Consider the following 20,421-nt stretch of genomic DNA (forward strand, 5'->3'; position numbering starts at 1 on the left):
GACTGGATCTTTCTTTCTGGACGAAAAACAACCTTGTTCCTTAGGGGAAGCTCATCTCGCAAAGTGCAACTTTTCGTTGCTAACAAGAGAAACAGCTGATTCTTGCAAGACAGAAGGCATAAGGACACACATTTCTTATGGCTTTGGTAAGTGAATAATATGCATCTGAGTATCCAGGACTGGAGCTCTCTTTCTGGATGCAAAGCACAGTTGTTCCTTAGGGGAAGTTCATCACGCAAAGTGCAACTTTTCGTTGCTAACAAGAGAAACAGCTGATTCTTGCAAGACAGAAGGCATAAGGACACACATTTCTTATGGCTTTGATAAGTGAATCATATGCATACGAGAATGCAGGTCTGGAGCTTTCTTTCTCGGTGAAAAACAACCTTGTTCCTTAGGGGAAGCTCGTATCGCAAAGTGCACCTTTGCTCTTCTAACACGTGAAACTCTTGATTTCTGACAGACAGGAGACATCAGGGCACATATTTCTTATGGTTTTGGAAAGTAAATCATATGCATCTAAAACTCCAGGAGTGGAGCTTGCTTTCACGGTGCAAAGCACTGTTGTTCCTTAGGGGAAGCTCAACGAGAAAAGTGCAACTTTGCTTTGCTAACAAGTGAAACAGTCGATTCCTGTCAGACAGAAGGCATCAGGAGACAGTATTCTTATGGCTCTGGCTAGTGAATCACATGCATCAGAGAATCCAGGACTGGAGCTCTCTTTCTGGATGCAAAGCACAGTTGTTCCTTAGGGGAAATTCGGCTCGCAAAGAGTAGCATTTTTCTGCTAACAAGTGAAACAGTCGATTCTTGCCAGAAAGAATGTATCAGGACACATATTTCTTATGGCTTTAGAAAGAGTCTCATATGCATCTGAGAATCCAGGCCTGGATCTTTCTTTCTCTGCGAAAAACAACCTTGTTCCTTAAGGGAAGCTCTTCTCGCAAAGTGCAACTTTTCGTTGCTAACCACAGAAACAGCTGATTCTTGCAAGACAGAAGGCATAAGGAGACACATTTCTTATGTCTTTGATAAGTTAATCATATGCATCTGAGAATCCAGGACTGGATCTTTCTTTCTCGGTGAAAAACAACCTTGTTCCTTAGGGGAAGCTCATCTCGCAAAGTGCAAATTTTCGTTGCTAACAGGAGAAACAGCTGATTCTTGAAAGACAGAAGGCATAATGACACACATTTCTTATGGCTTTGATAAGTGAATAATATGCATCTGAGAATGCAGGACTGGATCTCTCTTTCTCGGTGAAAAACAATCTTGTTCCTTAGGGGAAGCTCATCTCGCAAAGTGCAACTTTTCGTTGCTAACCACAGAAACAGCTGATTCTTGCAAGACAGAAGGCATAAGGACACACATTTCTTATGGCTTTGGTAAGTGAATAATATGCATCTGAGAATCCAGGACTGGATCTTTCTTTCTGGATGAAAAACAACCTTGTTCCTTAGGGGAAGCTCATCACGCAAAGTGCAACTTTTCGTTGCTAACAAGAGAAACAGCTGATTCTTGCAAGACAGAAGGCATAAGGACACACATTTCCTATGGCTTTGATAAGTGAATCATATGCATTCGAGAATGCAGGTCTGGAGCTTTCTTTCTCGGTGAAAAACAACCTTGTTCCTTAGGGGAAGCTCGTATCGCAAAGAGCACCTTTGCTCTTCTAACACGTGAAACTCTTGATTTCTGACAGACAGGAGACATCAGGGCACATATTTCTTATGGTTTTGGAAAGTAAATCATATGCATCTAAAACTCCAGGAGTGGAGCTTGCTTTCACGGTGCAAAGCACTGTTATTCCTTATAGGAAGCTCAACGTACGTAACAACTGTGTTTTTCACCAAGAAAGAAAGCTCCAGACCTGCATTCTCAGATGCATATGATTCACTTACCAAAGCCATAAGAAATGTGTGTCCTTATGCCTTCTGTCTTGCAAGAATCAGCTGTTTCTCTTGTTAGCAACGAAAAGTTGCATTTTGCGAGATGAGGTTCGCTTAAGGAACAAAGTTGTTTTTCACCGAGAAAGAATGATCCAGTCCTGGATTCTCAGATGCATATGGGACTCTTTCTAAAGCCATAAGAAAGCTGTGTCCTGATGCCTTCTGTCTGGCAGGAATCGACTGTTTTACTTGGTAGCAAAGCAAAGTTGCACTTTGCTCGTTGAGCTTCCCCTAAGGAACAACAGTGCTTTGCAGCGTGAAAGCAAGCTCCAGCCCTGGAGTTTTAGATGCATATGAATTACTTTCCAAAACCATAAGACATATGTGCCCTGATGTCTCCTGTCTGTCAGAAATCAAGAGTTTCAGGTGTTAGAAGAGCAAAGGTGCACTTTGCGATACGAGCTTCCCGTACGTAACAACTGTGTTTTTCACCAAGAAAGAAAGCTCCAGACCTGCATTCTCGAATGTATATGATTCACTTATCGAAGCCACAAGAAATGTGTGTCCTTTAGCCTTCTGTCTTGCAAGAATCAGGTGTTTCTCTTGTTAGTAACGAAAAGTTGCACTTTGCGAGATGAGCTTCGCTTAAGGAACAAAGTTGTTTTTCACCGAGAAAGAAAGATCCAGTCCTGGATTCTCAGATGCATATGATTCACTTACCAAAGCCATAAGATATGTGTGTCCTTTAGCCTTCTGTCTTGCAAGAATCAGCGGTTTCTCTTATTAGCAAAGCAAAGTTGCACTTTGCGAGATGAGCTTCGCTTAAGGAACAAAGTTGTTTTTCACCGAGAAAGAAAGATCCAGTCCTGGTTTCTCAGATGCATATGAGACTCTTTCTAAAGCCATAAGAAAACTGTGTCCTGATGCATTCTGTCTGGCAGGAATTGACTGTTTCACTTGTTAGCAGAAAATGCTACTCTGTGCGAGCTGAACTTCCCCTAAGGAACAACTGTGCTTTGCATCCAGAAAGAGAGCTCCAGTCCTGGATTCTCTGATGCATGTGATTCACTAGCCAGAGCCATAAGAAAGCTGTGTCCTGATGCCTTCTGTCTGACCGGAATCGACTGTTTCACTTGTTAGCAACGAAAAGTTACACTTTGCTCGTTGAGCTTCCCCTAAGGAACAACAGTGCTTTGCACCGTGAAAGCAAGCTCCAGCCCTGGAGTTTTAGATGCATATGATTTACTTTCCAAAACCATAAGAAATATGTGCCCTGATGTCTCCTGTCTGTCAGAAATCAAGAGTTTCACGTGTTAGAAGAGCAAAGGTGCACTTTGCGATACGAGCTTCCCGTACGTAACAACTGTGTTTTTCACCAAGAAAGAAAGCTCCAGACCTGCATTCTCGAATGTATATGAATCACTTGTCGAAGCCATAATAATGTGTGTCCTTATGCCTTCTGTCTTGCAAGAATCAGCTGTTTCTCTTGTTAGCAATGAAAAGTTGCATTTTGCGAGATGAGCTTCGCTTAAGGAACAAAGTTGTTTTTCACCGAGAAAGAAAGATCCAGTCCTGGATTCTCAGATGCATATGGGACTCTTTCTAAAGCCATAAGAAAGCTGTGTCCTGATGCCTTCTGTCTGGCAGGAATCGACTGTTTTACTTGGTAGCAAAGCAAAGTTGCACTTTGCTCGTTGAGCTTCCCCTAAGGAACAACAGTGCTTTGCAGCGCGAAAGCAAGCTCCAGCCCTGGAGTTTTAGATGCATATGAATTACTTTCCAAAACCATAAGACATATGTGCCCTGATGTCTCCTGTCTGTCAGAAATCAAGAGTTTCACGTGTTAGAAGAGCAAAGGTGCACTTTGCGATACGAGCTTCCCGTACGTAACAACTGTGTTTTTCACCAAGAAAGAAAGCTCCAGACCTGTATTCTCGAATGTATATGAATCACTTGTCGAAGCCATAAGAAATGTGTGTCCTTATGCCTTCTCTCATGCAAGAATCAGAAGTTTCTCTTGTTAGCAACGAAAAGTTGCAGTTTGCGAGATGAGCTTCGCGTAAGGAACAAAGTTGTTTTTCACCGAGAAAGAAAGATTCAGTCCTGGATTCTCAGATGCATATGAGAATCTTACTAAAGCCATAAGAAATGTGTGTCCTGATACATTCTTTCTGGCAGGAATCGACTGTTTCACTTGTTAGCAGAAAAATGCTACTCTGTGCGAGCTGAACTTCCCCTAAGGAACAACTGTGCTTTGCATCCAGAAAGAGAGCTCCAGTATTGGATTCTCTGATGCATGTGATTCACTAGCCAGAGCCATAAGAAAGCTGTGTCCTGATGCCTTCTGTCTGACAGGAATCGACTGTTTCACTTGTTAGCAAAGCAAAGTTGCACTTTGCTCTTTGAGCTTCCCCTAAGGAACAACAGTGCTTTGCACCGTGAAAGCAAGTTCCACTCCTGGAGTTTTAGATGCGTATGATTTACTTTGCAAAACCATAAGAAATATGTGCCCTGATGTCTCCTGTCTGTCAGAAATCAAGAGTTTCACGTGTTAGAAGAGCAAAGGTGCACTTTGCGATACGAGCTTCCCGTACGTAACAACTGCGTTTTTCACCAAGAAAGAAAGCTCCAGACCTGCATTCTCGAATGTATATGAATCACGCGTCGAAGCCATAATAAATGTGTGTCCTTATGCCTTCTGTCTTGCAAGAATCAGCTGTTTCTCTTGTTAGCAACGAAAAGTTGCAGTTTGCGAGATGAGCTTCCCCTAAGGAACAAGGTTGTTTTTCATCCAGAAAGAAAGATGCAGTCCTGGATTCTCAGATGCATATGATTCACTTACCAAAGCCATAAGAAATGTGTGTCCTTATGCCTTCTGTCTTGCAAGAATCAGCTCTTTCTCTTGTTAGCAACGAAAAGTTGCAGTTTGCGAGATGAGCTTCGCTTAAGGAACAAAGTTGTTTTTCACCGAGAAAGAAAGATCCAGTCCTGGATTCTCAGATGCATATGATTCACTTACCAAAGCCATAAGAAATATGTGTCCTGATACATTCTTTCTGGCAGGAATCGACTGTTTCCCTTGTTAGCAGAAAAATCCTACTCTTTGCGAGCTGAACTTCCCCTAAGGAACAACTGTGCTTTGCATCCAGAAAGAGAGCTCCAGTCCTGGATTCTCTGATGCATGTGATTCACTAGCCAGAGCCATAAGAAAGCTGTGTCCTGATGACTTCTGTCTGACAGGAATCGACCGTTTCACTTGTTAGCAAAGCAAAGTTGCACTTTGCTCGTTGAGCTTCCCCTAAGGAACAACAGTGCTTTGCACCGTGAAAGCAAGCTCCACTCCTGGAGTTTTAGATGCATATGATTTACTTTCCAAAACCATAAGAAATATGTGCCCTGATGTCTCCTGTCTGTCAGAAATCAGGACTTTCACGTGTTAGAAGAGCAAAGGTGCACTTTGCGATAGGAGCTTCCCGTACGTAACAACTGTGTTTTTCACCAAGAAATAAAGCTCCAGACCTGCATTCTCAGATGCATATGATTCACTTACCAAAGCCATATGAAATGTGTGTCCTTTTGCCTTCTGTCTTGCAGGAATCAGCTGTTTCTCTTGTTAGTAACGAAAAGTTGCAGTTTGCGAGATGAGCTTCGCTTAAGGAACAAAGTTGTTTTTCACCGAGAAAGAAAGATCCAGTCCTGGATTCTCAGATGCATATGATTCACTTACCAAAGCCATAAGAAATGTGTGTCCTTTAGCCTTCTCTCTTGCAAGAATCAGCGGTTTCTCTTATTAGCAAAGCAAAGTTGCACTTTGCGAGATGAGCTTCGCTTAAGGAACAAAGTTGTTTTTCACCGAGAAAGAAAGATCCAGTCCTGGTTTCTCAGATGCATATGAGACTCTTTCTAAAGCCATAAGAAAGCTGTGTCCTGATGCATTCTGTCTGGCAGGAATCGACTGTTTCACTTGTTAGCAGAAAAATGCTACTCTGTGCGAGCTGAACTTCCCCTAAGGAACAACTGTGCTTTGCATCCAGAAAGAGAGCTCCAGTCCTGGATTCTCTGATGCATGTGATTCACTAGCCAGAGCCATAAGAAAGCTGTGTCCTGATGCCTTCTGTCTGACCGGAATCGACTGTTTCACTTGTTAGCAACGAAAAGTTACACTTTGCTCGTTGAGCTTCCCCTAAGGAACAACAGTGCTTTGCACCGTGAAAGCAAGCTCCAGCCCTGGAGTTTTAGATGCATATGAATTACTTTCCAAAACCATAAGAAATATGTGCCCTGATGTCTCCTGTCTGTCAGAAATCAAGAGTTTCACGTGTTAGAAGAGCAAAGGTGCACTTTGCGATAGGAGCTTCCCGTACGTAACAACTGTGTTTTTCACCAAGAAAGAAAGATCCAGACCTGCATTCTCAGATGCATATGATTCACTTACCAAAGCCATAAGAAATATGAGTCCTTTAGACTTCTGTCTTGCAGGAATCAGCTGTTTCTCTTGTTAGTAACGAAAAGTTGCAGTTTGCGAGATGAGCTTCGCTTAAGGAACAAAGTTGTTTTTCACCGAGAAAGAAAGATCCAGTCCTGGATTCTCAGATGCATATGAGAATCTTACTAAAGCCATAAGAAATGTGTGTCGTGATACATTCTTTCTGGCAGGAATCGACTGTTTCACTTGTTAGCAGAAAAATGCTACTCTGTGCGAGCTGAACTTCCCCTAAGGAACAACTGTGCTTTGCATCCAGAAAGAGAGCTGCAGTATTGGATTCTCTGATGCATGTGATTCACTAGCCAGAGCCATAAGAAAGCTGTGTCCTGATGCCTTCTGTCTGACAGGAATCGACTGTTTCATTTGCTAGCAAAGCAAAGTTGCACTTTGCTCGTTGATCTTCCCCTAAGGAACAACAGTGCTTTGCACCGTGAAAGCAAGCTCCAGTCCTGGAGTTTTAGATGCGTATGATTTACTTTGCAAAACCATAAGAAATATGTGCCCTGATGTCTCCTGTCTGTCAGAAATCAAGAGTTTCAGGTGTTAGAAGAGCAAAGGTGCACTTTGCGATACGAGCTTCCCGTACGTAACAACTGTGTTTTTCACCAAGAAAGAAAGCTCCAGACCTGCATTCTCGAATGTATATGATTCACTTATCGAAGCCACAAGAAATGTGTGTCCTTTAGCCTTCTGTCTTGCAAGAATCAGGTGTTTCTCTTGTTAGTAACGAAAAGTTGCACTTTGCAAGATGAGCTTCGCTTAAGGAACAAAGTTGTTTTTCACCGAGAAAGAAAGATCCAGTCCTGCATTCTCAGATGCATATGATTCACTTACCAAAGCCATAAGATATGTGTGTCCTTTAGCCTTCTGTCTTGCAAGAATCAGCGGTTTCTCTTATTAGCAAAGCAAAGTTGCACTTTGCGAGATGAGCTTCGCTTAAGGAACAAAGTTGTTTTTCACCGAGAAAGAAAGATCCAGTCCTGGTTTCTCAGATGCATATGAGACTCTTTCTAAAGCCATAAGAAAACTGTGTCCTGATGCATTCTGTCTGGCAGGAATCGACTGTTTCACTTGTTAGCAGAAAATGCTACTCTGTGCGAGCTGAACTTCCCCTAAGGAACAACTGTGCTTTGCATCCAGAAAGAGAGCTCCAGTCCTGGATTCTCTGATGCATGTGATTCACTAGCCAGAGCCATAAGAAAGCTGTGTCCTGATGCCTTCTGTCTGACCGGAATCGACTGTTTCACTTGTTAGCAACGAAAAGTTACACTTTGCTCGTTGAGCTTCCCCTAAGGAACAACAGTGCTTTGCACCGTGAAAGCAAGCTCCAGCCCTGGAGTTTTAGATGCATATGATTTACTTTCCAAAACCATAAGAAATATGTGCCCTGATGTCTCCTATCTGTCAGAAATCAAGAGTTTCACGTGTTAGAAGAGCAAAGGTGCACTTTGCGATACGAGCTTCCCGTACGTAACAACTGTGTTTTTCACCAAGAAAGAAAGCTCCAGACCTGCATTCTCGAATGTATATGAATCACTTGTCGAAGCCATAATAATGTGTGTCCTTATGCCTTCTGTCTTGCAAGAATCAGCTGTTTCTCTTGTTAGCAATGAAAAGTTGCATTTTGCGAGATGAGCTTCGCTTAAGGAACAAAGTTGTTTTTCACCGAGAAAGAAAGATCCAGTCCTGGATTCTCAGATGCATATGGGACTCTTTCTAAAGCCATAAGAAAGCTGTGTCCTGATGCCTTCTGTCTGGCAGGAATCGACTGTTTTACTTGGTAGCAAAGCAAAGTTGCACTTTGCTCGTTGAGCTTCCCCTAAGGAACAACAGTGCTTTGCAGCGTGAAAGCAAGCTCCAGCCCTGGAGTTTTAGATGCATATGAATTACTTTCCAAAACCATAAGACATATGTGCCCTGATGTCTCCTGTCTGTCAGAAATCAAGAGTTTCACGTGTTAGAAGAGCAAAGGTGCACTTTGCGATACGAGCTTCCCGTACGTAACAACTGTGTTTTTCACCAAGAAAGAAAGCTCCAGACCTGCATTCTCGAATATATATGAATCACTTGTCGAAGCCATAAGAAATGTGTGTCCTTTAGCCTTCTCTCTTGCAAGAATCAGCAGTTTCTCTTGTTAGCAACGAAATGTTGCAGTTTGCGAGATGAGCTTCGCGTAAGGAACAAAGTTGTTTTTCACCGAGAAAGAAAGATCCAGTCCTGGATTCTCAGATGCATATGAGAATCTTACTAAAGCCATAAGAAATGTGTGTCCTGATACATTCTTTCGGGCAGGAATCGACTGTTTCACTTGTTAGCAGAAAAATGCTACTCTGTGCGAGCTGAACTTCCCCTAAGGAACAACTGTGCTTTGCATCCAGAAAGAGAGCTCCAGTATTGGATTCTCTGATGCATGTGATTCACTAGCCAGAGCCAGAAGAAAGCTGTGTCCTGATGCCTTCTGTCTGACAGGAATCGACTGTTTCATTTGCTAGCAAAGCAAAGTTGCACTTTGCTCTTTGAGCTTCCCCTAAGGAACAACAGTGCTTTGCACCGTGAAAGCAAGCTCCAGTCCTGGAGTTTTAGATGCGTATGATTTACTTTCCAAAACCATAAGAAATATGTGCCCTGATGTCTCCTGTCTGTCAGAAATCAGGAGTTTCACGTGTTAGAAGAGCAAAGGTGCACTTTGCGATAGGAGCTTCCCGTACGTAACAACTGTGTTTTTCACCAAGAAAGAAAGCTCCAGACCTGCATTCTCAGATGCATATGATTCACTTACCAAAGCCATAAGAAATGTGTGTCCTTTTGCCTTCTGTCTTGCAGGAATCAGCTGTTTCTCTTGTTAGTAACGAAAAGTTGCAGTTTGCGAGATGAGCTTCGCTTAAGGAACAAAGTTGTTTTTCACCGAGAAAGAAAGATCCAGTCCTGGATTCTCATATGCATATGATTCACTTACCAAAGCCATAAGAAATGTGTGTCCTTTAGCCTTCTGTCTTGCAAGAATCAGCGGTTTCTCTTATTAGCAAAGCAAAGTTGCACTTTGCGAGATGAGCTTCGCTTAAGGAACAAAGTTGTTTTTCACCGAGAAAGAAAGATCCAGTCCTGGTTTCTCAGATGCATATGAGACTCTTTCTAAAGCCATAAGAAAGCTGTGTCCTGATGCATTCTGTCTGGCAGGAATCGACTGTTTCACTTGTTAGCAGAAAAATGCTACTCTGTGCGAGCTGAACTTCCCCTAAGGAACAACTGTGCTTTGCATCCAGAAAGAGAGCTCCAGTCCTGGATTCTCTGATGCATGTGATTCACTAGCCAGAGCCATAAGAAAGCTGTGTCCTGAAGCCTTCTGTCTGACCGGAATCGACTGTTTCACTTGTTAGCAACGAAAAGTTACACTTTGCTCGTTGAGCTTCCCCTAAGGAACAACAGTGCTTTGCACCGTGAAAGCAAGCTCCAGCCCTGGAGTTTTAGATGCATATGAATTACTTTCCAAAACCATAAGAAATATGTGCCCTGATGTCTCCTGTCTGTCAGAAATCAAGAGTTTCACGTGTTAGAAGAGCAAAGGTGCACTTTGCGATACGAGCTTCCCGTACGTAACAACTGTGTTTTTCACCAAGAAAGAAAGCTCCAGACCTGCATTCTCGAATGTATATGAATCACTTGTCGAAGCCATAAGAAATGTGTGTCCTTTAGCCTTCTCTCTTGCAAGAATCAGCAGTTTCTCTTGTTAGCAAAGAAAAGTTGCAGTTTGCGAGATGAGCTTCGCGTAAGGAACAAAGTTGTTTTTCACCGAGAAAGAAAGATCCAGTCCTGGATTCTCAGATGCATATGAGAATCTTACTAAAGCCATAAGAAATGTGTGTCCTGATACATTCTTTCTGGCAGGAATCGACTGTTTCACTTGTTAGCAGAAAAATGCTACTCTGTGCGAGCTGAACTTCCCCTAAGGAACAACTGTGCTTTGCATCCAGAAAGAGAGCTCCAGTATTGGATTCTCTGATGCATGTGATTCACTAGCCAGAGCCATAAGAAAGCTGTGTCCTGATGCCTTCTGTCTGACAGGAATCGACTGTTTCATTTGCTAGCAAAGCAAAGTTGCACTTTGCTCTTTGAGCTTCCCCTAAGGAACAACAGTGCTTTGCACTGTGAAAGCAAGCTCCAGTCCTGGAGTTTTAGATGCGTATGATTTACTTTGCAAAACCATAAGAAATATGTGCCCTGATGTCTCCTGTCTGTCAGAAATCAAGAGTTTCAGGTGTTAGAAGAGCAAAGGTGCACTTTGCGATACGAGCTTCCCGTACGTAACAACTGCGTTTTTCACCAAGAAAGAAAGCTCCAGACCTGCATTCTCGAATGTATATGAATCACGCGTCGAAGCCATAAGAAATGTGTGTCCTTATGCCTTCTGTCTTGCAAGAATCAGCTGTTTCTCTTGTTAGCAACGAAAAGTTGCACTTTGCGAGATGAGCTGCGCTTAAGGAACAAAGTTGTTTTTCACCGAGAAAGAAAGATCCAGTCCTGGATTCTCAGATGCATATGATTCACTTACCAAAGCCATAAGAAATGTGTGTCCTTTAGCCTTCTGTCTTGCAAGAATCAGCGGTTTCTCTTATTAGCAAAGCAAAGTTGCACTTTGCGAGATGAGCTTCGCTTAAGGAACAAAGTTGTTTTTCACCGAGAAAGAAAGATCCAGTCCTGGTTTCTCAGATGCATATGAGACTCTTTCTAAAGCCATAAGAAAGCTGTGTCCTGATGCATTCTGTCTGGCAGGAATCGACTGTTTCACTTGTTAGCAGAAAAATGCTGCTCTTTGCGAGCTGAACTTCCCCTAAGGAACATCTGTGCTTTGCATCCAGAAAGAGAGCTCCAGTCCTGGATTCTCTGATTCATGTGATTCACTAGCCAGAGCCATAAGAAAGCTGTGTCCTGATGCCTTCTGTCTGACCGGAATCGACTGTTTCACTTGTTAGCAAAGCAAAGTTGCACTTTGCTCGTTGAGCTTCCCCTAAGGAACAACAGTGCTTTGCACCGTGAAAGCAAGCTCCAGCCCTGGAGTTTTAGATGCATATGAATTACTTTCCAAAACCATAAGAAATATGTGCCCTGATGTCCCCTGTCTGTCAGAAATCAAGAGTTTCACGTGTTAGAGGAGCAAAGGTGCACTTTGCGATACGAGCTTCCCGTACGTAACAACTGTGTTTTTCACCGAGAAAGAAAGCTCCAGACCTGCATTCTCAGATGCATATGATTCACTTACCAAAGGCATAAGAAATGTGTGTCCTTTTGCCTTCTGTCTTGCAGGAATCAGCTGTTTCTCTTGTTAGTAACGAAAAGTTGCAGTTTGCGAGATGAGCTTCGCGTAAGGAACAAAGTTGTTTTTCACCGAGAAAGAAAGATCCAGTCCTGGATTCTCAGATGCATATGAGAATCTTACTAAAGCCATAAGAAATGTGTGTCGTGATACATTCTTTCTGGCAGGAATCGACTGTTTCACTTGTTAGCAGAAAAATGCTACTCTGTGCGAGCTGAACTTCCCCTAAGGAACAACTGTGCTTTGCATCCAGAAAGAGAGCTCCAGTCCTGCATTCTCTGATGCATGTGATTCACTAGCCAGAGCCATAAGAAAGCTGTGTCCTGATGCCTTCTGTCTGACAGGAATCGACTGTTTCATTTGCTAGCAAAGCAAAGTTGCACTTTGCTCGTTGAGCTTCCCCTAAGGAACAACAGTGCTTTGCACCGTGAAAGCAAGCTCCAGTCCTGGAGTTTTAGATGCGTATGATTTACTTTGCAAAACCATAAGAAATATGTGCCCTGATGTCTCCTGTCTGTCAGAAATCAAGAGTTTCAGGTGTTAGAAGAGCAAAGGTGCACTTTGCGATACGAGCTTCCCGTACGTAACAACTGTGTTTTTCACCAAGAAAGAAAGCTCCAGACCTGCATTCTCGAATGTATATGATTCACTTATCGAAGCCACAAGAAATGTGTGTCCTTTAGCCTTCTGTCTTGCAAGAATCAGGTGTTTCTCTTGTTAGTAACGAAAAGTTGCACTTTGCGAGATGAGCTTCGCTTAAGGAACAAAGTTGTTTTTCACCGAGAAAGAAAGATCCAGTCCTGGATTCTCAGATGCATATGATTCACTTACCAAAGCCATAAGATATGTGTGTCCTTTAGCCTTCTGTCTTGCAAGAATCAGCGGTTTCTCTTATTAGCAAAGCAAAGTTGCACTTTGCGAGATGAGCTTCGCTTAAGGAACAAAGTTGTTTTTCACCGAGAAAGAAAGATCCAGTCCTGGTTTCTCAGATGCATATGAGACTCTTTCTAAAGCCATAAGAAAACTGTGTCCTGATGCATTCTGTCTGGCAGGAATTGACTGTTTCACTTGTTAGCAGAAAATGCTACTCTGTGCGAGCTGAACTTCCCCTAAGGAACAACCGTGCTTTGCATCCAGAAAGAGAGCTCCAGTCCTGGATTCTCTGATGCATGTGATTCACTAGCCAGAGCCATAAGAAAGCTGTGTCCTGATGCCTTCTGTCTGACCGGAATCGACTGTTTCACTTGTTAGCAACGAAAAGTTACACTTTGCTCGTTGAGCTTCCCCTAAGGAACAACAGTGCTTTGCAGCGTGAAAGCAAGCTCCAGCCCTGGAGTTTTAGATGCATATGAATTACTTTCCAAAACCATAAGACATATGTGCCCTGATGTCTCCTGTCTGTCAGAAATCAAGAGTTTCACGTGTTAGAAGAGCAAAGGTGCACTTTGCGATACGAGCTTCCCGTACGTAACAACTGTGTTTTTCACCAAGAAAGAAAGCTCCAGACCTGCATTCTCGAATGTATATGAATCACTTGTCGAAGCCATAAGAAATGTGTGTCCTTTAGCCTTCTCTCTTGCAAGAATCAGCAGTTTCTCTTGTTAGCAACGAAATGTTGCAGTTTGCGAGATGAGCTTCGCGTAAGGAACAAAGTTGTTTTTCACCGAGAAAGAAAGATCCAGTCCTGGATTCTCAGATGCATATGAGAATCTTACTAAAGCCATAAGAAATGTGTGTCCTGATACATTCTTTCTGGCAGGAATCGACTGTTTCACTTGTTAGCAGAAAAATGCTACTCTGTGCGAGCTGAACTTCCCCTAAGGAACAACTGTGCTTTGCATCCAGAAAGAGAGCTCCAGTCCTGGATTCTCTGATGCATGTGATTCACTAGCCAGAGCCATAAGGAAGCTGTGTCCTGATGCCTTCTGTCTGACAGGAATCGACTGTTTCATTTGCTAGCAAATCAAAGTTGCACTTTGCTCTTTGAGCTTCCCCTAAGGAACAACAGTGCTTTGCACCGTGAAAGCAAGCTCCAGTCCTGGAGTTTTAGATGCGTATGATTTACTTTGCAAAACCATAAGAAATATGTGCCCTGATGTCTCCTGTCTGTCAGAAATCAAGAGTTTCACGTGTTAGAAGAGCAAAGGTGCACTTTGCGATACGAGCTTCCCGTACGTAACAACTGCGTTTTTCACCAAGAAAGAAAGCTCCAGACCTGCATTCTCGAATGTATATGAATCACGCGTCGAAGCCATAATAAATGTGTGTCCTTATGCCTTCTGTCTTGCAAGAATCAGCTGTTTCTCTTGTTAGCAACGAAAAGTTGCACTTTGCGAGATGAGCTGCGCTTAAGGAACAAAGTTGTTTTTCACCGAGAAAGAAAGATCCAGTCCTGGATTCTCAGATGCATATGATTCACTTACCAAAGCCATAAGAAATGTGTGTCCTTTAGACTTCTGTCTTGCAAGAATCAGCGGTTTCTCTTATTAGCAAAGCAAAGTTGCACTTTGCGAGATGAGCTTCGCTTAAGGAACAAAGTTGTTTTTCACCGAGAAAGAAAGATCCAGTCCTGGTTTCTCAGATTCATATGAGACTCTTTCTAAAGCCATAAGAAAGCTGTGTCCTGATGCATTCTGTCTGGCAGGAATCGACTGTTTCACTTGTTAGCAGAAAAATGCTGCTCTTTGCGAGCTGAACTTCCCCTAAGGAACATCTGTGCTTTGCATCCAGAAAGAGAGCTCCAGTCCTGGATTCTCTGATGCATGTGATTCACTAGCCAGAGCCATAAGAAAGCTGTGTCCTGATGCCTTCTGTCTGACAGGAATCGACTGTTTCACTTGTTAGCAAAGCAAAGTTGCACTTTGCTCGTTGAGCTTCCCCTAAGGAACAACAGTGCTTTGCACCGTGAAAGCAAGCTCCAGCCCTGGAGTTTTAGATGCATATGAATTACTTTCCAAAACCATAAGAAATATGTGCCCTGATGTCTCCTGTCTGTCAGAAATCAAGAGTTTCACGTGTTAGAAGAGCAAAGGTGCACTTTGCGATACGAGCTTCCCGTACGTAACAACTGTGTTTTTCACCAAGAAAGAAAGCTCCAGACCTGCATTCTCAGATGCATATGATTCACTTACCAAAGGCATAAGAAATGTGTGTCCTTTTGCCTTCTGTCTTGCAGGAATCAGCGGTTTCTCTTGTTAGTAACGAAAAAGTTGCATTTTGCGAGATGAGCTTCGCTTAAGGAACAAAGTTGTTTTTCACCGAGAAAGAAAGATCCAGTCCTGGATTCTCAGATGCATATATAATTCACTTACCAAAGCCATAAGAAATATGTCTCCTGATACATTCTGAGAATGCAGGACTGGATCTTTCTTTCTCGGTGAAAAACAACCTTGTTCCTTAGGGGAAGCTCATCTCGCAAAGTGCAACTTTTCGTTGCTAACAAGAGAAACAGCTGATTCTTGCAAGACAGAAGGCATAAGGACACACATTTCTTATGGCTTTGGTAAGTGAATAATATGCATCTGAGAATCCAGGACCGGATCTTTCTTTCTCGGCGAGAAACAACCTCTTTCCTTAAGGGATGTTCATCTCGCAAAGTCCAACTTTTCGTTGCTAACAGGAGAAACAGCTGATTCTTGCAAGACAGAAGGCATAAGGACACACATTTCTTATGGCTTTGATAAGTGAATCATATGCATTCGAGAATGCAGGTCTGGAGCTTTCTTTCTCGGTGAAAAACAACCTTGTTCCTTAGGGGAAGCTCGTATCGCAAAGAGCACCTTTGCTCTTCTAACACGTGAAACTCTTGATTTCTGACAGACAGGAGACATCAGGGCACATATTTCTTATGGTTTTGGAAAGTAAATCATATGCATCTAAAACTCCAGGAGTGGAGCTTGCTTTCACGGTGCAAAGCACTGTTGTTCCTTAGGGGAAGCTCAACGAGCAAAGTGCAACTTTTCTTTGCTAACAAGTGAAACAGTCGATTCCTGTCAGACAGAAGGCATCAGGAGACAGTATTCTTATGGCTCTGGCTAGTGAATCACATGCATCAGAGAATCTAGGACTGGAACTCTCTTTCTGGATGCAAAGCACAGTTGTTCCTTAGGGGAAGTTCAGCTCGCAAAGAGAGGCAATTTCTGCTAAAAAGTGAAACAGTCGATTCTTGCCAGAAAGAATGTATCAGGACACATATTTCTTATGGCTTTAGAAAGAGTCTCATATGCATCTGAGAAACCAGGACTGGATCTTTCTTTCTCGGTGAAAAACAACTTTGTTCCTTAAGCGAAGCTCATCTCGCAAAGTGCAACTTTGCTTTGCTAATAAGAGAAACCACTGATTCTTGCAAGACAGAAGTCTAAAGGACACACATTTCTTATGGCTTTGGTAAGTGAATCATATGCATCTGAGAATCCAGGACTGGATCTTTCTTTCTGGATGAAAAACAACCTTGTTCCTTAGGGGAAGCTCATCACGCAAAGTGCAACTTTTCGTTGCTAACAAGAGAAACAGCTGATTCTTGAAGACAGAAGGCATAAGGACACACATTTCTTATGTCTTTGATAAGTTAATCATATGCATCTGAGAATGCAGGACTGGATCTTTCTTTCTCGGTGAAAAACAACCTTGTTCCTTAGGGGAAGCTCATCTCGCAAAGTGCAACTTTTCGTTGCTAACAGGAGAAACAGCTGATTCTTGCAAGACAGAAGGCATAAGGACACACATTTCTTATGGCTTTGGTAAGTGAATAATATGCATCTGAGAATCCAGGACTGGATCTTTCTTTCTGGATGAAAAACATCCTTGTTCCTTAGGGGAAGCTCATCTCGCAAAGTGCAACTTTTCGTTGCTAACAAGAGAAACAGCTGATTCTTGCAAGACAGAAGGCATAAGGACACACATTTCTTATGGCTTTGATAAGTGAATAATATGCATCTGAGAATCCAGGACCGGATCTTTCTTTCTCGGTGAAAAACAACCTTGTTCCTTAGGGGAAGCTCATCTCGCAAAGTGCAACTTTTCGTTGCTAACAAGAGAAACAGCTGATTCTTGCAAGACAGAAGGCATAAGGACACACATTTCTTATGGCTTTGGTAAGTGAATAATATGCATCTGAGAATCCAGGACCGGATCTTTCTTTCTCGGTGAAAAACAACCTCGTTCCTTAAGGGATGTTCATCTCGCAAAGTCCAACTTTTCGTTGCTAACAGGAGAAACAGCTGATTCTTGCAAGACAGAAGGCATAAGGACACACATTTCTTATGGCTTTGATAAGTGAATCATATGCATTCGAGAATGCAGGTCTGGAGCTTTCTTTCTTGGTGAAAAACACAGTTGTTACGTACGGGAAGCTCGTATCGCAAAGAGCACCTTTGCTCTTCTAACACGTGAAACTCTTGATTTCTGACAGACAGGAGACATCAGGGCACATATTTCTTATGGTTTTGGAAAGTAAATCATATGCATCTAAAACTCCAGGAGTGGAGCTTGCTTTCACGGTGCAAAGCACTGTTGTTCCTTAGGGGAAGCTCAACGAGCAAAGTGCAACTTTGCTTTGCTAACAAGTGAAACAGTCGATTCCTGTCAGACAGAAGGCATCAGGAGACAGTATTCTTATGGCTCTGGCTAGTGAATCACATGCATCAGAGAATCCAGGACTGGAGCTCTCTTTCTGGATGCAAAGCACAGTTGTTCCTTAGGGAAGTTCAGCTCGCAAAGAGAGGCAATTTCTGCTAAAAAGTGAAACAGTCGATTCTTGCCAGAAAGAATGTATCAGGACACATATTTCTTATGGCTTTAGAAAGAGTCTCATATGCATCTGAGAATCCAGGCCTGGATCTTTCTTTCTCGGCGAAAAACAACTTTGTTCCTTAGGGGAAGCTCATCTCGCAAAGTGCAACTTTTCGTTGCTAACAAGAGAAACAACTGATTCTTGAAGACAGAAGGCATAAGGACACACATTTCTTATGTCTTTGATAAGTGAATCATATGCATCTGAGAATGCAGGACTGGAGCTCTCTTTCTGGATGCAAAGCACAGTTGTTCCTTAGGGGAAGTTCAGCTCGCAAAGAGTAGCATTTTTCTGCTAACAAGTGAAACAGTCGATTCCTGCCAGAAAGAATGTATCAGGACACATATTTCTTATGGCTTTAGAAAGAGTCTCATATGCCTCTGAGAATCCAGGCCTGGATCTTTCTTTCTCTGCGAAAAACAACCTTGTTCCTTAAGGGAAGCTCATCTCGCAAAGTGCAACTTTTCGTTGCTAACAAGAGAAACAGCAGATTCTTGAAGACAGAAGGCATAAGGACACACATTTCTTATGTCTTTGATAAGTTAATCATATGCATCTGAGAATGCAGGACTGGATCTTTCTTTCTCGGTGAAAAACAACCTTGTTCCTTAGGGGAAGCTCATCTCGCAAAGTGCAACTTTTCGTTGCTAACAGGAGAAACAGCTGATTCTTGCAAGACAGAAGGCATAAGGACACACATTTCTTATGGCTTTGGTAAGTGAATAATATGCATCTGAGAATCCAGGACTGGATCTTTCTTTCTGGATGAAAAACAACCTTGTTCCTTAGGGGAAGCTCATCTCGCAAAGTGCAACTTTTCGTTGCTAACAAGAGAAACAGCTGATTCTTGCAAGACAGAAGGCATAAGGACACACATTTCTTATGGCTTTGGTAAGTGAATAATATGCATCTGAGTATCCAGGACTGGATCTTTCTTTCTGGATGAAAAACAACCTTGTTCCTTAGGGGAAGCTCATCACGCAAAGTGCAACTTTTCGTTGCTAACAAGAGAAACAGCTGATTCTTGCAAGACAGAAGGCATAAGGACACACATTTCTTATGGCTTTGATAAGTGAATCATATGCATACGAGAATGCAGGTCTGGAGCTTTCTTTCTCGGTGAAAAACAACCTTGTTCCTTAGGGGAAGCTCGTATCGCAAAGAGCACCTTTGCTCTTCTAACACGTGAAACTCTTGATTTCTGACAGACAGGAGACATCAGGGCACATATTTCTTATGGTTTTGGAAAGTAAATCATATGCATCTAAAACTCCAGGAGTGGAGCTTGCTTTCACGGTGCAAAGCACTGTTGTTCCTTAGGGGAAGCTCAACGAGCAAAGTGCAACTTTGCTTTGCTAACAAGTGAAACAGTCGATTCCTGTCAGACAGAAGGCATCAGGAGACAGTATTCTTATGGCTCTGGCTAGTGAATCACATGCATCAGAGAATCCAGGACTGGAGCTCTCTTTCTGGATGCAAAGCACAGTTGTTCCTTAGGGGAAATTCGGCTCGCAAAGAGTAGCATTTTTCTGCTAACAAGTGAAACAGTCGATTCTTGCCAGAAAGAATGTATCAGGACACATATTTCTTATGGCTTTAGAAAGAGTCTCATATGCATCTGAGAATCCAGGCCTGGATCTTTCTTTCTCTGCGAAAAACAACCTTGTTCCTTAAGGGAAGCTCTTCTCGCAAAGTGCAACTTTTCGTTGCTAACCACAGAAACAGCTGATTCTTGCAAGACAGAAGGCATAAGGACACACATTTCTTATGTCTTTGATAAGTTAATCATATGCATCTGAGAATGCAGGACTGGATCTTTCTTTCTCGGTGAAAAACAACCTTGTTCCTTAGGGGAAGCTCATCTCGCAAAGTGCAACTTTTCGTTGCTAACAGGAGAAACAGCTGATTCTTGCAAGACAGAAGGCATAAGGACACACATTTCTTATGGCTTTGGTAAGTGAATAATATGCATCTGAGAATCCAGGGCTGGATCTTTCTTTCTGGATGAAAAACATCCTTGTTCCTTAGGGGAAGCTCATCTCGCAAAGTGCAACTTTTCGTTGCTAACAAGAGAAACAGCTGATTCTTGCAAGACAGAAGGCATAAGGACACACATTTCTTATGGCTTTGATAAGTGAATAATATGCATCTGAGAATCCAGGACCGGATCTTTCTTTCTCGGTGAAAAACAACCTTGTTCCTTAGGGGAAGTTCAGCTCGCAAAGTGCAACTTTTCGTTGCTAACAAGAGAAACAGCTGATTCTTGCAAGACAGAAGGCATAAGGACACACATTTCTTATGGCTTTGGTAAGTGAATAATATGCATCTGAGAATCCAGGACCGGATCTTTCTTTCTCGGCGAAAAACAACCTCGTTCCTTAAGGGATGTTCATCTCGCAAAGTCCAACTTTTCGTTGCTAACAGGAGAAACAGCTGATTCTTGCAAGACAGAAGGCATAAGGACACACATTTCTTATGGCTTTGATAAGTGAATCATATGCATTCGAGAATGCAGGTCTGGAGCTTTCTTTCTTGGTGAAAAACACAGTTGTTACGTACGGGAAGCTCGTATCGCAAAGAGCACCTTTGCTCTTCTAACACGTGAAACTCTTGATTTCTGACAGACAGGAGACATCAGGGCACATATTTCTTATGGTTTTGGAAAGTAAATCATATGCATCTAAAACTCCAGGGCTGGAGCTTGCTTTCACGGTGCAAAGCACTGTTGTTCCTTAGGGGAACCTCAACGAGCAAAGTGCAACTTTGCTTTGCTAACAAGTGAAACAGTCGATTCCTGTCAGACAGAAGGCATCAGGACACAGCTTTCTTATGGCTCTGGCTAGTGAATCACATGCATCAGAGAATCCAGGACTGGAGCTCTCTTTCTGGATGCAAAGCACAGTTGTTCCTTAGGGGAAATTCAGCTCGCAAAGAGTAGCATTTT

This window comes from Pithys albifrons, chromosome 4 (genome assembly GCF_047495875.1).
Source record: "Pithys albifrons albifrons isolate INPA30051 chromosome 4, PitAlb_v1, whole genome shotgun sequence".
In the NCBI taxonomy this organism is placed as follows: domain Eukaryota; kingdom Metazoa; phylum Chordata; class Aves; order Passeriformes; family Thamnophilidae; genus Pithys; species Pithys albifrons.